Source organism: Crotalus tigris, unplaced genomic scaffold (genome assembly GCF_016545835.1).
Source record: "Crotalus tigris isolate CLP2741 ecotype Arizona unplaced genomic scaffold, ASM1654583v1 scf7180000017564.2150845, whole genome shotgun sequence".
Lineage (NCBI taxonomy): Eukaryota > Metazoa > Chordata > Lepidosauria > Squamata > Viperidae > Crotalus > Crotalus tigris.
This window is the reverse complement of record NW_024096475.1, coordinates 1,247,213-1,266,627: the sequence shown is the minus strand read 5'-3', so window position 1 is coordinate 1,266,627 and position 19,415 is coordinate 1,247,213. Positions and strand designations below refer to the sequence as shown.

Below are 19,415 nucleotides of genomic sequence, written 5' to 3'. Positions count from 1 at the left end.
AAGCTTCTTAAAATGGGAGCAAATCCGACTGGACATTCCATTGAGATTTTACTCTAGAGTTTTCCTGTTAAGAAAATTAAATTGGGGCAAGGTTTGTTGAAGGGGATTAAAAGTACAGTTTGTGGTACAGTTTCTGAGATGACTTCAGTAGAGCTTGTTTCCAGTAAGAATGGGTGGATAGCAACAGTCCTATCCTTTCTAAGCCAAGAGCCTTGCCAGGGTCCACAGTCAAAGGAACACATACCGGTAGGTTCAGAACGTAGAAATAAGTAGGACTAAAGCAAAAACTAAATTTGATTTAATGTCTATGTACATTAATGTCTATAATGATATAGACCTTGTTTTGCAAAGTTTCAAATTAAAAGGACCATTTCTCTTTCTTACTAATGAGTAAATACATCTTTCTAGCATCACCCAAGCACCATTGAAATGATGTAAAGTTAGTTTGGCACAGCATTCACATGACTCAGAAAGTGCTTTAAACAACCTGTGCGGATGCTTTACACAAATCTAAAACGGGAGATGCCTCATTCACATTTTATCTTTTCAATGCTGTGTGGTTCTAGTTCTGAATGTTGATAGTTTCCCTTGTATGACAATGGGATTTACCCATCAATATTAGCACCCTAGCAAAGCAATAGTGTTGCTAATTGCAGTTCAAGGTTCTTAGTCAAATCAAAGCAAAGCAAGGCAAATAAAAATAAATAAAATAAAATAATAAAGAATATCCATACAGTTTAATTAATTGTGCTCTGGAATGTAAAATATTCATTCTCTCTATTCTTATAGAAGAAAAAACATAGTGGGGGGGGGGGCGCAGTGGCCTAGCAGTTAAGATGCTGGGCTTGTCAACTGAAAGGTTGGCAGTTCGAGACCAATCACCACATCATGGGGTGAGTTCCCATTCGTACCCTAGCTCCTGCCAATCTAGCAGTTTGAAAGCATGCAGTGCAAGTAGATAAGTAGGTACCATTTCATTGGGAAGGTAACAGTTTTCCATGCACCTCAGTGTACAGTCATGCCAGCCACATGACTATGGAAGTGTCTTTGGACAACACTGGCTCCCTCAGCTAGGAAACAAAGATGAGCACTGCCCCCTAGAGTGAGAACGACTGAATAGGGGAAACCTTTACACACACACACACAAATCACTTTATGGTTACTCTAAAGCAGAAGAAAAGGCTTCCAAGTCATTTTCTAAGGCCATATATGAGAAGGAGAGGCGAAGTAAGCCAATGAGCTAATGAGCACAAAACCTGCTTAAACGTGGTCTCACAAAGCCACATTCTAGTTTAGCAGTATGTCCAAAGTAGCCTACTCTATGAAAAATTGTTTGAGACAGCTCTTTTCTTGCCCTGATTTCTTTCCCAAACCACCACACTTATCTTCTGCCCTCCAGCGAAGGAAAAAGTGGTGATTGGATGCACCTTTAAAGGCCCTCAAGAAATACCTCCATTGCTTTTGTCCTCAATAAAAAAAATGCTATCTCATATTGCAAGACCTTTCTGGGTTCAGAGGCAAACATTGTTAGTTGTATTGGAGAAGAGGGAATACGGATTTCAGATGAAAGAAGCTAAAGTACATTAAAGGTTAAACCACTGGTTTTCAAAAGGGAATGAGGGCAAGATAAGGCGTCTTATGAAGAAACCTTAACAGTGTTCACTAGGGAAACCGATCTTGTAAAACTGTCCAGGTTACAATTCATTTAGGAAAATCAGATTTTATGCCCCAGAGCGTAGAGTAACACAAGATGGCAAATATATCTAATTCCTCCTATTTCCCCCACAACAAGATGACTTGGGCTGAGAGACAAAATTGGGCCCAAGGTGACTCAGCTGGCTTTCAGTCAAACAAACCCTGTAGGGTTCATTAAAATTCAAAGCATACAGCCCTTTTTGCAAAAGTTACTAAATTCATAATAATCCATTGAAATGTACGATATAATATAAAGTCTATTTCTGCCTTACTTTTTTTAGATACTTAAATACTTCCAAGTGTGTTTGTGAATACACACACACTCACACACACATACACATACACTGTCTAGTATGTTTATTCTGACCTCTTTTAGAATTTAACAAAGATTTCAAGAACCAGAATGTTTGTATGTGCTTGTATGGATAGATGTGTTTAGATTTTTTTTTCACTGATGTGAAGGTTCACTTCCTGTGATTGTGTATCTATTAATTCTTCTTTAATGAATTTTTGTTCATTCAAAAAAAATTGATGAATCCCAAAGAAAGGAAATCAGTAAAGAATTTTCATCATCCATGAAATTCCTTAAATGGAACAGCAGGATTGCATAATGAATACCTTATCCAGAATCATCAGTTGAGTTACATAGGGCTAATTTTATGAGGCTAAAATGGGTATCTCAAGCTGCAACTCATCTATATTAAATGCAGTATTTCTATTGGTTAATTTAGAGCTATTAATCCGTCTATCATTCCAACCTAAATACTTTATTATTGATTTAAATTAGATACTTAAGTAGTCATTTTTTCAATCTTTAAGAACAGCTCTGACTTTTTCTTTCTTTCTAATGGATACAGGTGGTTAAGTGTTTTGCTTTTAATGCTTGCATTTGATTTGGGTTTAATTATTTCACTTTTATTAATTGAAAAGTGGATCTCACTTTCGTATTATTGACGGATTACTCACTTTGTATGCTATTTTGTCCAGTGGATGACTCGATATGTTTTTATATGAATGCAATTAATCCAGAAATAGAGTAGAGAAATATATTTACAGATATTTGAAGATTCAATGTGGTTGATAGATTAAAAAAAAAGTTATTGCCCTAGCTCTTGGACATCTGCTAATCCAGACTGATCAGCCCACCCCCAATTGGTCCCTTCAGATCTGTTGGATTGCCAGACTGGTGATGGACAATGGGAACTGTAAAACCACACTTCTAAAATGCATATTTAAAAGCATATTAAATACCTCATTAAAATAAGTGTAATATATAATATATCAATTTTTAAAAGTCCATCCTTTATTAATGGCTGATCCAAATACTGGACCTTCAAATACCTAAATACATCTGTGCTTGTAAGCAATGGCAGGACTGCCAAGAATGCAGATTTAAGCATTTGGGATCAAATCTGTAAACATATACTTAATATTTGAATTTGTAAGATACCATTAAGTGGATATGGCTTTTAGCGTCTGCTGGGTATGGCTCTTGGCCACGTCATATTGCATCTGATTGCTGTGCAGCTTAGAAAAAGAGTGACAGTTTTATATGCTATTCAGCAGCAGCTTCAACTGGAGATATACTTTGACTGCCAAAGAAATAAGAAATCATGTTTTCGGTATTCAGCATTTGGATCAAGCAGCCGGGATGTAAATGCTGAAACGCAAGTAATATAGATGGTGCAATTAAGCATATTTTTATTGCTGGCAGTTCCATTATTTTGATGTCTTCTCTCTGGCTCACTGCCTCTTGTGATTATAATCACAAGTTAATCAATAGTTAACAAACACCTTAGTGGCGGGGTGTCCAATCTTGTCAAATTTAAGATTTGCAGACTTCAACTCCCAGAATTCCTCAGCCAGCATTTTTTTCCAAAGTATGAATTGGTATCCATCTCATACAGGTAGTGTTCAACTTACAATCACAATTGAGCCCAAAATTCATGTTGCTATGTGAAATATTTGTTAGTGAATTTCCCCAATTTTATGACTTTTCTTGCCACAGTTGTTAAATGAATCATTACAGTTGTTAAATTAGTTATCTGATTGTTAAGTGAATCCGGCTTCCCCATTGACTTTACTTATCAGAAGGTTGTAAAAAGTGATCAGGTGACACACACACACACCCAGGACACTGCAACCATCATAAATATGAGCCAGTTGCCAAGCATCCAAACTTTGATTGTGTGACCATGGGGATGCTGCAAGTCATAAGTGTAAAAAATGGTCATAAATCACTTTTTTCAGTGCCGTTGTAACTTTGAACAGTCACTGTGTGAACTGTTGTAAGTCAAGGATTACTTGCATTTTTCAGTCTCCAGAACACAATTTTGTTTCCATATTTCTTGCCATAGAATCCCCCCCCCCCTTTCCTCAAGTTTTAAACAATTCCTATCCCTGTACTTCCTCTGCCTTCTGCAATTGGGGTAGCTCTATGGATGCCAAATCTATGTAACAGGATAAGAATCCATGGTAGCAGATTGCAGGTTGAAAGAGTGAGACTCCACTCTGCCATGATTTTCCAGAATGAAGCCTTCCGGAACTTCATTTTTCCTTGCCTTTCTTCCTCTTCCTCACAAGGCGATCCTATAACAGAGAGATTCCCTGAAGAAAGTTAGAACTCCCCAGCTTGGTTGAAGCCCATTGCAATTCTTCTCATGGGAGACCAGTAAAAAGAAGATTCGGCAGAGCTTGCAACAAAGATCTCTTCTTGATCGTGGCTCCCTATCTGTAGAAATGTGGGATATGAATATCGCCTCTCTCCTATGGAATGCTCTCATGGGAATACTTACAGAAGGCAAGGCATAGTCCTATATCTTGTCTTTTCTCATCCCCTCTTCACCTTAAATGTTTAGGTTTGAGAGACAGGCAGGTAATCTGGAACTCCTTGCATATATCAGGGAGAAGAGAAGGAGGGACACGAAAACTGTGGTGAATCTGGAAAAAATAGCAGCAATATGAGGAATCTATGTGTCAGTGACAAAGGGATAGTCTCTGGCCCATTCAGAATTGGAGCTGTGGCTCCAATACTGAACTTGAGAGAAAGGAAATACTGGATGAAAATCTACTGTAAAAGGAATGGTGTTGTGTTCCCATATTACATGCGGGAGATGACCTAAGCCCGAGCGAGGGGTCAAGTGCATCATCAGTCTTGAGTCCCTTTGCACCTACACGAGATCTAAACCAGTCCACCTTGAATTCTGTTGATCTTTATCTACTACCAATTTGCTTTGACTGTTAGTAGCTCAGATTCTTGTAGAAAGTGTTAGTATTCAATAAACCCATATTCATTTGAACCACCTTGACTCCTGATTTCCTGTGCTTGACATTATTATCGTCTTCCCTGTTGTGGAAAACAGATACCTGGTTAGGACAGATAAATCTTATCTAACCAGATATTCCCCAGTTGCAGTTGACATGATGTTCCTTTTTAGTTCGTGGGTTCTATGGAGATAGTTTGGATTCCTGCTGCAAATAAAATGGTGTCCATAATATCCTGAAGACAGCATGTTGGGATAGATTGCAATAAATTATCCTTCATTCTTTCCTCTTCCACCTACTTCTTGCTATATCTTGAGTAACAGGAGTTCCATCTTAAATAAAAGTGAGGACTGAAGAATTAGAGGATTCACAGATCTATGGTTATCTTTTTTTTTTGCTTGATATTGGGAACATTAAAGGAGCAAATGTAATGTATGGCAATTCACTGCTTCATTTGTAAGCATATTTATTTTGCCTACAAATTTGTGTGTGGATAGAGCTGATACAGTTCTTGAACCGTTCCAGACTTTCCTTACCCGTGATCCAGATTACAAAGAGGTCAACTATGGATCGCCACCAGCTGAATGATTTACAGTGAGCCCCCTTATGGAGAACGATGTTCACAAAAAAGAATATGGAGATCAAAAGTAATCAATTAATTTAAGTGGAGAGCCCATCAAGCCAACTGAATAGAGAAATCCATTAGCCAGATAAAATGGATAAAAGGACACTAATTAATAAAAGAACACTGTATAAATAAAATACTGCAGAGAGTTTGCTAGAGGCTTTAATATTTTATGAGTTACAAAAAACTGTCAGATAAAATAGAACACTAAGTGATGAGATGAATGTATTTTGGGTATATTTAAATATTTTCTCATGATGAAGCTGTAGGAGGGGGAAAAAATCTTGCAAGATTTGGTTGCCACCATACTCTGAGTCCCAGAGTATCAAATTAAAAAAAGCTGACATGGTGGATAAGAAATAGACATGAACTGAATTTTGGGAGAGTTAGCTTTCAAATTCTTATTAATTCATGCCAGTAATATTAAACAAATTCTTTCAAATAAATATATCATATATGAATGTAATGTGCTATGATTTTAAAAATGTATGCAATCCCAAGCATTTTAAATGAAATGCAGGGAAAGCTGATAAATAACAATGTAGTTAGTGGTGCAAAGTTTCAGACATGATATTTCTTTCTTTTGAGGAAGAGTCTGGCTGTGCCTTTTGCTTGAAGTTCCTCTTTGTAGTTAAGAAGTTTCTCCTAGAACACGGGTGTCAAACTTGTGACATCACGTGATGTGTCGTGACATATCAAAACTTTTTTCCCATTGCCAGCAATGGGGTGGGTGCGGTTTTGGCGTGATGCATCCGGCCCGCAGGCCGGCAGTTTGACACCCTTGTCCTAGAAGGATTGTATTTTTGTCATATCTAGAGAAGAAGTTATTAGATTGCATTGTGCTGTTTAGCTTTTAATTTGATTATAGTTGATAAGATTATATTGGTTCTACCTAATTTATCTGTTTTAATCCAAGTTATGGATGTAGAGAATTGCATTCCACTCAGAATCAGTTGATTGGCGCTGATCCTGGAGCCACAGTTTGATGAAGCCACAGTACCCTATGTGAGCCTGGTCACACCTTTAAGCCTTTGGAGAAGTCAAGCCAAACTTTCTCAATTTCTAAAACACGGTGCCTCTTAGTCATATGTACTTAGACTTTGTTAGAGTTCTCAGAGTAAGTTTAAAGATTAGTGAAGCAAGATAGTTTAAGAAAGGTAGCTGTTCATTGTGAAGGCACCTTCCACCCAGTCTGAGGACAACTGATGAAGCCACAGGTTATCTGCATGCCGTAATCATTTTTATACCAACTGTATAAAAATGATTCTAACCTTTTGGTTGCAAAAGAGGCCAGCAGACATGAAAAAGGAACCTAGAATTAAGGAGAAATTTCCTGTCAGTGAGAACAATTAATCATTGGAATTGCTTTCCTTCAGATCAGCTGAACTTTTACAAAGCAGCAAGCTTTCAAGTTTTAAGAATTCTTCATCAGGTCAATTAGTTAGAAAAAGTACAGCAGGAATCAAAAATGGCTAATCTGGGCAACATGTCTGACATGACTCTGCTGATGAAAACTTGTGGACATATGAGCAGAAATAAAACAGATGCGGTTGTAATAAGATTCCTCTTAATTCTTGCTTCTAAGAAGAAACAAGCAAACATTTGGAGCTCTTCACATTTGAAAATATAAATTTCAGCTCTCATCCAAATACACTCAAGCCTGGGATTTATATCTCCAAACATAGTAAATTTACAAATTATTTTCTGGCATACATTCTGTAGAGTGTACAGGAGATGGCCTTGATGGAAACGTGCAAGAACTGACTAAAATGTTCTTTAAATTCTGAGAACAAAATAAGTAAGTGCTTCCCTGATTCACTGGAGTATAAGAGGGAGGGGACTTGTAATATTCTGTTATTATGGTGTATCTTGATAAAATATAGGGTTAGTCCTCCTGCAGAGTTGATTTTCTGGTCTGGTCGCCCTACTGGGGCTGACATATTCAGTCTCCTTTTGCAGAATTTCAGAATGCACACAATGGCATAGTAATCTTATGATAAAATCCCATTTGAGATGCACAAGTTCTTAGATTTAGTCTCCGGTCCCTCTAGGCAAGGTAAGAAACTGGTCTTCTGTCCCCAAAATGGCAGCGCTAGCTAATTGGCATTGTCTTCAGGGCTCCCTTTATATTGACTTTCTTATTTGCAGCTTGTGCAAGTAAAACAAGGTTTCCAGATGAGAGCTTGTTTTTTTATCTTGCAATCATGGAATTGCATACAATCATCACTGTCCTCCCTTGTAACCCTTTTCAAGTTTTCCAATTGAAGCAGGGCGTAGAGAGAAAATGTATAAAATGGAAGTTTCCTGAAATAGAGTATTTCTTGAACGCAACTGTTTGCTTTTCCTTCAATATACATTCCCATGTTGGTTTGGTTTGATTTAATTTTGCTTTCCTTGCTGTGGCTTCCAGACTACACACACCCCTCTCCCCACAACAACCAAAGCAGCATTTGAATTATATAATTGTGCTTCTTGGAATCATGTGACTGTCTGAGTAATTCCCTGCAGAAGGAGACAAACTGCATATTAAAAAGCAGAACAAATTGTGTTTTAAAACACCCAACTCCCTCCTCTTCCCCCCAACACCAAAAAAAGGAGCTTGCTGTTTCCATGTGAATGTATCTGAAAGATTTGAGTGCTGAAACAGCCACTTGGTGATTTGAAATATTACCATAAGCCCTGCTGTTGGATGAGGTGAGGGCAATTAGGCAAAAGGAATAGGCTAGACCTGTGATTTGCTCATCCTTTCCTTCCCAAGTATGCCATGCGTTTGAACCTGTTCTCCTCTTATCTGCCACGAAATGAATTGCTCCTTGGAGACCCCATCCCGGAGTTAGGAACTGTTGACTGGTAGAGGTGAGTGCATCTCATTCTTTATTCCTTCCAGACTGTCAATGCATGATGACTTTTTCCAGGGACTGTGTGCAGTGCAGGGTTTTGTGTGTGTGAGAGAGACAGAGACAGAGACACAGACAAGAAGGCAGGCAGAGAGACAGACAGGTAAACAGACAGAAGACAGGGGAAGAGAGAGGGACTGTCTTATCTATAGTAGTCTTATCTAGTAGTCTATTAGGGAGGGAGGGAGGGAGGGAGGAAGGAAGGAAGGAAGGAAGGAAGGAAGGAAGGAAGGAAGGAAGGAAGGAAGGAAGGAAGGAAGGAAGGAAGGAAGGAAGGAATTGAAAGTCAGAAAACTTCTTCCACTACCCTGCTTCAATCCTGCAGTAATTTAAGAGATTGCAAATTGAATTACTCAATTTTCTTTTGGATCACTTTGCTTTAGGTTAGCATTTAAATCAGAGCCCCACTTCCCTCCTTTCTCCCTCATCAGCTGAACTTAAAATAAGAGAATGTCTGCCACTTTGACTGTACTATGGATGGAGAGAGAAACTGTAGGTATATTTTCAGAACTGACACTTAAAGGGGCTGTTGTTTATTTTTAGGCGACACAGCTGTTGGCAGAGAGAATGTAAAATAAGCTCTGGAGACTCAGAACACATAGGTAGACATGACTGAGATGATAAAGCATGTGCACCTTTCTTCTGCTGCTCACTTCAAGAACAAATGTTGTGTTAAATTTTCCAAAGGCTTCTTGTCAGATTGTCCGAGAGGCCATATTGCTCTCCCACATATAGCATGCATGAGTGAACAGGGATCAGAACCTGAAATACTGGGACAGACAAACCAGGAGTATGTAGCCAAAATTGAAATTATGTGGTACAGGTAATCCTCGACTTATGACCACAATTCAGCCCAAAATTTATGTTGCTAAGTGAGACAGTTATTAAGTGAGTTTTGCCCTCATCGTATTACCTTTCTTGCCACAGTTGTTAAGTGAATCACTTCAGTTATAGATGCAATGGAAAGAAACTCCAGTTCTCACAGTGATCAGCCAATAGACAATTGGTTCTTGGTACTGTACTGTATGAGGCCTGAAAGCTTGCACTTTCCATGAGAAAGCAGCAGAGATACACGGATGTTGCCCAGAGCTATGTGATTTCTGAGTGTCTAGAAGCATGATACAAGCTAGGCATAGCCACCCCACAACTATAAAATTTGTCAGTGCTGATATATTTCCAGCATCATAGCTTGGCTACCAACTGCAGTTCTGTTTTAATGCCATACTCATGGATTTCATCTGATAATAGCCCTTTCTGCAAATAGATATTTCCTGGGAAACTGTACACAAGAAGATTGGGGGTACTCTGAAGAATAGAGAGAGCTTTGAAGAAGGAAAGCAAAAGCAGTTATGTAAAATCATCTTAGCCGAAAAGAGAAGAAGGAATGAGAAAGAAACTCAAGATTGCCCCATTTATATTCTCTTTGGTATAAGAGAGAGGAAAGGAAAGAAACTCAGGTTTTATAGGAAGGGAAGGGAAGGGAAGGAAGGAAGGAAGGAAGGAAGGAAGGAAGGAAGGAAGGAAGGAAGGAAGGAAGGAAGGAAGGAAGGAAGGAAGAAAGGAAGGAAGGAAGGAAGGAAGGAAGGAAGGATTCTGTTATCATACCTTGCAAGTATATGAAAGTATAATTACAATAATTTTTCTGGAGCTTGTTTCCTGACTTGTCCCATCTTAAATGGTTGACTGTAGAAGAGAGAGAATGGAAGATATTTTCATGAAACTCACAAGACAATAACAATTGGTCATGGTAGTTGTAATCGGCTTTTTTTCTCATAGAACGCCCAGAACGGAGTTCTGGCACCTTTTTTGGATGGAACCTTGTAGGGTAGGCAAGGCGGGTTGTATGATGTGTGTGAGTTCCGGCACTTTTTTTTTTTTTTTTAGAAAAAAAGCACTGATTGTAATCTGTCAAGTATATTTCAGAGATTGTTCTAAGAATCAGCTTGTTGCTTGCCTTTCTTAAATAATGTAGAGGAAGATTTGGGGAGAATGGCTTCAGGGATTATTTCTACTTCTGGCTATCGGAGCCATTTGGATTATTTTGTGTACGTATCAATGTAATGTGTTGTGTCTATTTATATGTGTTTCTAGTTCCCTTCATGTGTTGTGGTGGTACATGTATGATGTATATGTGAGGAGAGGGGGCAGCCAAGATATCTGGATCTATGATTATCAACACCATTTTGTGAGGGAGGGGGCTGCTGCAGTGCCCCGTTCTGAAGAAATCAGGTACTGTATGTAACTACAATTCAGAACACAGCAAACCCAAACATGTTATACCTCGGCTACAGAGCTTGAATGGGGTACTAGTTGGTTTCCAGGTAAAATGTTGGTTTGGACTTATAAAATTATTTATGGCTTGGTTCCTGGGGGGTTTCAGGAGCTCTTTCTCCAACCTGAATTGGCCCAATCTACCCAATAATGCACATATTGTTTCACACATACTTTTGGCCCAAAGTTACATTGCAAGGATATTTTGCTGAAGCATTGTTTTCTTTGCTCCCTTGTTTGATTTGGGACTCATCTGTACTCTCACCAAGTAAATATGGAGCATATGGAGTAATTTGGTGGTAATTATAGTCAACGACTTGATTGGTTTTCATTAATTTTGGTGACATTCCGTGGTTGAGATTAACAGTACATTTTTGTATATTCTCAATATTAGCCCAAAACTGAAATGATTGGGAAACTAGATTTGTTCAGAATGTCGTAAGTGTGGCTGGGCTACTCTACTGAGTCTTTCATATTGAACAATTGCAGTACAGATAGTCCTTCACTTAGAACCAGAACTGAACCCAAAATTTATGTTGCTAAGCAAGACCCATTTTACAACCTTTCTTGCAACAGTTACTAAGTGAATCACTGCAATTGTTAAGTTGGTAACAGGATTGTTAAGTGAAACTGGCTACTCCGTTGGCTTTGGTTGTCAGAAGGTCGCAAAAGGCAATCACATGACCCTGGGACACTGCAACCGTCATAAATATGAGTCAGTTGCCAAGTGACTGAATTTTGATCATGTGACTATGGGGGTGCTGCAATGGTTGTGTGAAAAGTGATCATAAGTCACTTTTTTCAGTGCCGTTGTAACTTCAAATGCTCACTAAACAGTTTTAAGTTGAGAATTATCTATATTTGGTTACTTTTTCTTCCATTGTCAACACCTCAAAATAGTTGAAATTCTTGGCCACAAAACTCAGATCTGTGTTGGTTAGAATACTGAATATTTTTTTTATAAATATTTTATTAATTTTTTAGTTTTACAGTCAAATACTTAATAAACAACGTGTTGTCTGGGTCCATTAGTAATTCAATGGTATATATTAACTTCTTCAGACTAGATCCAATATTACATCATCAAATGTTTCCTCTCTTCTTCCGGTAGTACCTGTTTTCCCACACTAGGCAAATACAATTCTTATTGTTATTAATAAATATACAATTGAATATCAACATCTTTGTTACATTTTCCTCATAATATCTATTTTTTTAAATAGAAGACAGCTCTTAATCAAAATAAAGAAAGTCGGGTTTTAGCACTGATCTCTGAATGTATTAAAACCTTTAGTTGTTTGTTTATTATGAATAATTTTCTCCAGCAACTCACCTAAAATGTACTTTACTCATAATAGATCTGGGGTTGAACATCTTTCTTCAGCTGAGAAAGTGTTTTCAGTATAACACAACAGTGTGTACTGTTTTTCATAAACCTTGGTATTTTGCTGCTGGTTTCCAATGGAAAAACAAAGTAACCACTCAAGAGAACAGATGCCTTTCCCAAATTCCCAGTTCTAATTTTAAATTATGCCTTTGTGAGAGGGACTAAGAGGTGGCTTGCCAGCATGTAATTCATACTAATGAAACCTTTACTTATTACTGTATATGTAGTGATTTTATGGGGATATATTTGTCTCTTCCAAGACCAGCGGGATTTAACTGGTCAAAGAATCCTTAAATAATACCTGTTCAGGCTTTTCACAGTCTGCACACAACATACTTTTACAGTCGTGCAGTTGTTTTGTAACTGGAATACTTTTCCTTGTTTTGGAAAATGTTTGGTCCTGCAAAACTCTCTATATTATAGGGGTTCACAAACAAGATTAAGCAGTGATAGAAAATAGGCATGATATTTATACTTTAGGGACTGTTGCTGTGGGGAAAAATTAGAGGTGGGAATGTCATATAATTGCCTTCAGTTCCTGAAGGAAAAGTAGGATATACATGCATGCACACATGACTAAGTATCTAAGCATTGCTTGAAAAAAAAATTGTATGAGCAGGTTTTAGAAAGAGAAACTTTCCAGTATGAATATATATATTTCTTAAACTCTCATTGTGTGTATCTGTTTGTCTTTTTTGTACTCTCAGTTTAGCCCAGATTGTTCATTATATTACAACAATTTTTGAATCAAGGTACCTAATATCTGGTAGCTTAAAGAATTTGTAAAAAAAAACAGGACAATTTGCTCCTGTGTAATTGAAATTGTCACCAGTTTCATTTGCAAAGTTGAGTCCATTGCATGTCCCTGTGTTCGTGTGACTGTGATCTCTGATGTTCCCTGCCTGCTTCCACAAGAAAACTCAGTGGGGAAGCTGGCAGGAAGTTGGAAATCACTCTTGTTCTTACTGCTTTGTTACCCATTCGTGGTCATTCTGTTTATCAATTTAGATAAATATTGATTTATTATTTATGTTTGTTGACCACTACAGTTTATCAGCTGTTTTTTTTTCTCAAGGAAGAAGAAGAAGAAGAAAATGTTTCACTTCTCATCCAAGAAGCTTCATCAGTTCTGATGGCAGGGAGGATGGAAGAATAGGTGCTGACTTGAGACTGGATGGTGTGGGGGGGGGATGGAAGGATAGGTTCTGATAGGATGGTGAGGTGGGATGGAAGGATTGGGGATGGAAGAATGACTGCAAATAAATACAATCCTTCCATCCCCCCACCTCCCACCAGAACCTATCTTTTCATCCTCCCGCCATCAGAGCTGATGAAGCTTCTTGGATGAGAAGTGAAACATTTTCTTCTTCTTCCTTAAGGAAAAAAAAATTCAGTTGCCTTCTGAAGAAAAAAAACACCTTTGAGGCACATTGATATGTTACTAATGTCATGGTTCCAACAGACAAAACTCTTCAAAAGAACTTTGAGGCATTGTTTACCTTAAAGAATCTTTTATTCGAGTAGCATAATATCGGCGCTACATAACTGAAGCCCAAAACTGAATTCCCCTCCCCTGGGCACATAGTATCAAAGCACAATTCCCTCCTCCAATTAACAGTCATAAATCACATTCCTCGATTAGCTTGAAGTGCGGGCTTCCTCTCCAATTCTTCAGCCTGCCAATTCTTTATCAGCTCTGGGCTCAATAACCTTGATTCTCACGCTAAGCTTAGTGTTGTTATGTCTAGCTAGACTCTCATTCACATCCCCCCCCCTCCCAGCATCATCTAACTCTAAAAGTGAAAAGGAAAAAGATGGCTGCATTTCCATCTCTTGTTAATACAAAACATCCGATGTTAGCAGCGTTGACAACTTATGATAGAGGACAAACTTATGATAGAGTCCTGAATGAGATCATTCCAATGATTAACATATGCGTACTTTTAAGAGGTCACAAATGATAATGGTCCATTTACTTTTAATTTGATTCAGACAACCTGCACTCTAGTCATTACATGGCTGAAATCAAAAACATTTCTGCCATCGTTCTATTAAAATGATTCAGATGGCATCTATAAAGTACAGTTCCAGCTCTTCAGAATTTAATACATGTAATAAAATAAAACAAGCATTTGCAAATTTATAGAACTCTGCTTCACCTAATAGAAATTACCTATCGCTTTACTTAATAAATTGCTAGGTAACATAAATATACATATAGTGTATTTATTAATATAAAACATAGTTATGCTGTGATCGTTTACAAGCTGATGACAACAGAAATCTTATTAGATTAACATTGCCTCATTTTTTTGATTAGGTAACTTTCCTTAGTAGATAGTGAAGTATTGCAGTGATTTTATCAGTTAAATTAACAGACATTTAATTCTTCTTTTCCCCTTTAGCCTTTAGTGCAGGTATGAGATTATTATATAGTTTAAGCATAGATAATACTATCTTCAAAGCCAGTGTATTGAAATGTGATAGATTGATGGGCACTACAGCCTCATCAAATAATCTCCATGTTTTGAAATTTTCCTATTTTGGCAAAGGGGATATCTACATGGTCATTATTGTTGTTCTTACATTAAAATCACCCATTATGATAATAGTATCTAGTGGGAATTTGTCCTCTAGAGCATCAATTGTACTTTTGAGTGTAGCTCAGCAATCCTAAATTTGAAATTTAACACCTTTGGGAGGCACATAACCATTTAATATTAGAACAATCTTATTTTTTATCAGAAATCTCTCTATAAGAAAAGAGACTCAGATTTATTTGCACTGCCTCCAGATTCCATTTCATGTTTAATAAGATAGCCAAAATCCTGAAAAACAAGGTCCGTAGAATGTCATTTCCTTACTGGAATAACCCATGAACTAAAACCAGATAAATAATTTGTATTGGTTTTCTGGGAATCCAAGTTTCTTGCAAATACACAATGTTGTATAATTTTAGTAATTGTAGGGAATCCATGTCATTCCATATTGTTAAATTCCACGCCAAGAAAGATGCGTTATTTACAGATCCCTGACTTAATTGTCCTGTTCAGTCGTTATTGTTGATTACAAACCCAGAAGGACATGGGTCATTTATAACCTGTGCATTATTAGTATTGGTTTGATTTAACCTTGGGGAAGGTTTGTTTTTATTTTGTCTTTGACTATCTGTAATTTCATTTACTAAGGTAGAATTAGCCATTGCATCTGGGCATGGTCTTATTTCACTTGAGATATTTAGTCTTTCCAAATTTGTTTGCTTATTAATTCCAAGGGACAAATTTGAATCTTCTCCTTGTTGGATGCTGATGTGATTGGATCTTGAAAGATTAAATGTAGGAAGATGTAATTGTCCTGGATCTCTATTGCAAAGCGTTATGTGATTTCCTGTCCTTTGGAAGAAGGAGGCATGTATATTGTTTTCCTAGAAGAGATATCTGAATCTATTTCTCTTTTGAGATTATAAGGTCTATATTATCTTTCTGAAGAGGAAATTAGTTATGTTTTTACCTGCTTTGTTCCACGTTGCAGATCTTACTTTCGTTTTCCTCCCCTTTTGCTTTTGCCCCTCTCTCGTGGATTGATCCCTCCTTTTCAGATTGTTTATGGTTAGGAGGGGGTGAAATTATAGATGATGACTGTACCTATTTTTAATCAACTCTTCTCTTAACCAGGACAATATAACTATGATACAGTTTTGCTCCATAAGGAACAAATCATTAAAAGTATTTCTTAGCTCAGTTTCTTCAGATAAGAAACTCTTGTCTACTATTAGATTGTATAAATTACATCTATCTAGAGGGGTTACAGAAATACTCGTAAAATATCTAATTACTCCAAGCCATCTTGACTGAAGGAGGTATTTAAATTCATAAACCATGTGTGCCTTATTAAGTTACCGGTGCTCTCGCTGTCATTGTAATACAAGAATTTCATCTTTAAAATATCATCTGAAACAAATCAAAGTGGGATGAAAGTTTGACAAAGATGCACAAAACACTATCTATCAGAGGAAGTTGATTAATGCCAGTCTAGTAGCTGTTAGTTGCAAGTAGCACCTTCTGCATGGAACTTTGTCTTAATCCTCAGAAGAACAGAGTTTGCTGAGCTATTTGCTAGATGACTTTGTTTGGACATTGCTGGATTAGAAGACCTGTATTGGTCATTTCAATCTTATTAGAGGTCTTACTTCCTTCATTGGGTACTTTATGGACTTTGCAGTTGCTCTGTTGTTTCTTTTGGCAGCTATTCCCAAAAAATTAAATAGATTATTATACTTCCATTTAGAAGTACATTTGGCAATAGAAGTGCTCTTCCAGTTCTTACTCTTCCTTACTTGATTTTCTACTTATGCTTTCTTTTTCCTTTTCCTTCTTGGGTTTTTGCCTGGGGCTTTACTTTGGTTTATTTTTTTCTCTTCTTATTTATAAAATGAGTCTGGGTTTGGGAACGAATGTGCATTAGTGAATTATCATCAAATGCTGTGTTTTTCTGTGGTCCAACTTCATTTGAGACTAATTTAATAAGGGACCGCAGTAGATCATTTGAAGTAGGTAGAAATTCTTTCAGAAGTAATAAATCAGATGACTACGTCATAATAAATTTGTTAAAAGCCCCAAGTTGTTCTCCCAAGGCTTCTATAATCTTTTGCCAACAGAAATCCTCTGAATCTCTCAAATATTTTGCCTCATTTGCCAATAAGGAGTCCCAACCCATGTGGCTTGAAGGAGTTCAAGTTGCCTTGGTAAGGAACTTTATTGTTACAGACTGATTTCTTATTATACATGGCTGTACCATAGGTATGATATTGTCCATGTATTTTCCATAGTCTTAAGGATTAATTTCTCTCAGCAGTAGCTATTTCCTCAACAACATTGGCATATTGGAGGTCCTCTTATCTATGATAATATTTGTCCAAGAATAATAAGGACCCAAAAACCATTCACATGGCTGTGTTGTTTTCCTTTCCATTTTCTTTAGTGTCACTATCCTGATCACCAGAGTTTACTGAGATTATGCCCCTGGAGCAAAAGATGATAATTCTTGACCCTTGTTGAGATTTAATGTACACATCAACATTTACAGGTACTAGCCATTGTTTTAGTAAATGAGTCTTTCCTTCATCAGCTTTGTTTATAAACAGCTTTTGGTAAGTACCTACAGAAACTCTACAAAGAGAGGGCTGTTACTTTAAAAACACAGTTTGAAATTGCAGATTCTCTCTTTGTAAGTTTCTTCTAGTTTAGGTAGCAAATTTCCGGTTTCTTTATGTTCAATTGTAATCTTCAAACAGAGTGTTATAGGCTACACATTGTTGTATAAGCTTCAAGCAGGCCTATAACTAGGTTTATTCTAGGGATTTCAGATCATTTACAAGGCCTTCTATTTCTTTTACTCTGTTGTCCCTCTGATCAACTAAAGATAAAGTTCCATAAATAATTAGCTTTAGCAATTATGCTCCAAAAGAGGGTAGATAGAAATAAAATTTAAGACTCAAAAACTAATGTAAACTCTGGCTGTCTCATTTTTCACATCCCCTGGAAGTCCCTCAAGTCTGATAAATCATCTGATAAATAAGTATGTAAAATACCTCCGGAGAAAGCTGTATGTTGCCTTTGTGGATTTGGGGGCAGCTTTTGATTCTGCTGATAGAAACTATGCATTAATTTAAGTCAACTGAATAGATTGACTAGGTAGAAGATTATTTTTTTTGATCATGGCTTTACATACAAATCATCAAATTCAGGTTAGGTTCACCCCAGTATTGACCAACAATATCAAGACTTTTAAAGATGTATGGATGTGTGCTTTCACCTTTGCTATTTAAACTATTTATTCCAGCCTTTAATGGAGACTTTCTTTTTCCAGTTAAAAAATAGGAACTTGTCCATATTACTATAAGGCTGCACAGATAGTTAAGAGCCTTGGATAGTTATTACTCCTTAAATTGTCTAACTGATTCTGGAAAAATCAAATGTAGTGGTATGGAGAGTGGTATAGAGCAAGTTATCTCTTACAGAAACTTGAACATCTTTCTGAATGCTTTGGGTAGTTTATACTCTCAGGCCCAAAAGATAAAATCTGACAAAGCTTTGGCAGGAATAAAAAATTCTGGCATATAAATTGTAGTCAGCAAATTCCTCCATTCCTAATTCTTCTAAAAATTATGCTAGTTCTTTATTTTCCATATGCAATATTGTTATGGGGAATGTCTACCCCTCGTGGTGTGGAATGTTTTCAGAAGAAGCTCCTCAAAACTATTTTAAGTGTAGCTAATGCTACTCCTATTCCTTTTCTCTACACAAAAACTGGTACATACCTAATTAAAGCTAGAATAATTGTAAGAACATTTAATTATTGGGCTAGACTCCTCTCACTATCCAGTCTTCAACTTGGCAAATGGGACAAATGAATTTCTCCACTCCTTCATGCACCAGTTGGTTTACATTTTTATCCAATCACATGCATACCTTTGGGTTTGCTCCAGAATTCTTTTTAGATTCAAATAATGCAAACAATAAGCTATTATTTAAAAGCAGAGTGCTGAATGTCCATGCCAAAAGAAATTTGATCAAATTATTATAAAATAAAATTGCCCTTTGGTACGCACGTAATAAAACCAAAATCAAATGCAAACATTATCTGAGATGTGCTACAGTGCCATCCCTCTGAGGGATTTAGGCCAACTCACAGTGGCCAACTCACCACGGGCCAACTCGCTGAAGGACAAAAGTTGCACTGATATCAAAGAAATGGTGGAATAGAATCATTAAAGAAAGGATGCAAAAGGAGAGACAAAATGAAATGCGAATGACCCAAATGAAAATGTTTTAATTATTTTAAATACTTATATTGAATTGTTGAATTCTCCCGCATTGAGTTGACCATGCAAGTTGGCTGCAGTGAGTTATCCCATTCCATTCTCTGAGAGGCACATACAATTCTATATTTCCAGTAAATGGCATCAGCAACTAGAGAGGTCCAGTTTCTCAATGTTCCAAGTAATATTTATTTATTTATTTATGAGACTTATATACCGCTTTAAGTGCAAGCAATCTCTAAGCAGTGTACACCAGTAAGCAATGTATATATATGTGGTTCTGTTCTCGTTCTAGAGAAATTATAAAAGATTTTATCCATTATTTATTGTTCTGTCCTATTTATCTTTTAGTATGTGAAAAAATTTCTGGAACCCCTCTTGATAAAAAAAAAAAAATTGGCCTGATTCATATAAAATTGAGTATCCAGGGAATATTCAAGGAGATACTGCTGTAAT

The 19,415-nt window shown here is 37.0% G+C and overlaps 1 protein-coding gene across 6 annotated transcripts in view; it reads left to right on the top strand.

Moving 5' to 3' along the window:
- Positions 1–19,415, top strand: part of PHACTR1 (phosphatase and actin regulator 1) — a 253,304-nt gene that overhangs the window by 107,264 nt on the left and 126,625 nt on the right. Inside the window, exon 1 of one of the 6 annotated variants that reach the window (XM_039349356.1) lies at positions 8,289–8,440. The exons of the other annotated variants lie outside the window; for them this stretch is intronic. The gene's annotated coding sequence lies outside the window, so the exon portion shown is untranslated. Of the gene's footprint in view, positions 1–8,288; positions 8,441–19,415 lie in introns of those variants that run through there. 6 annotated transcript variants of the gene reach the window in all.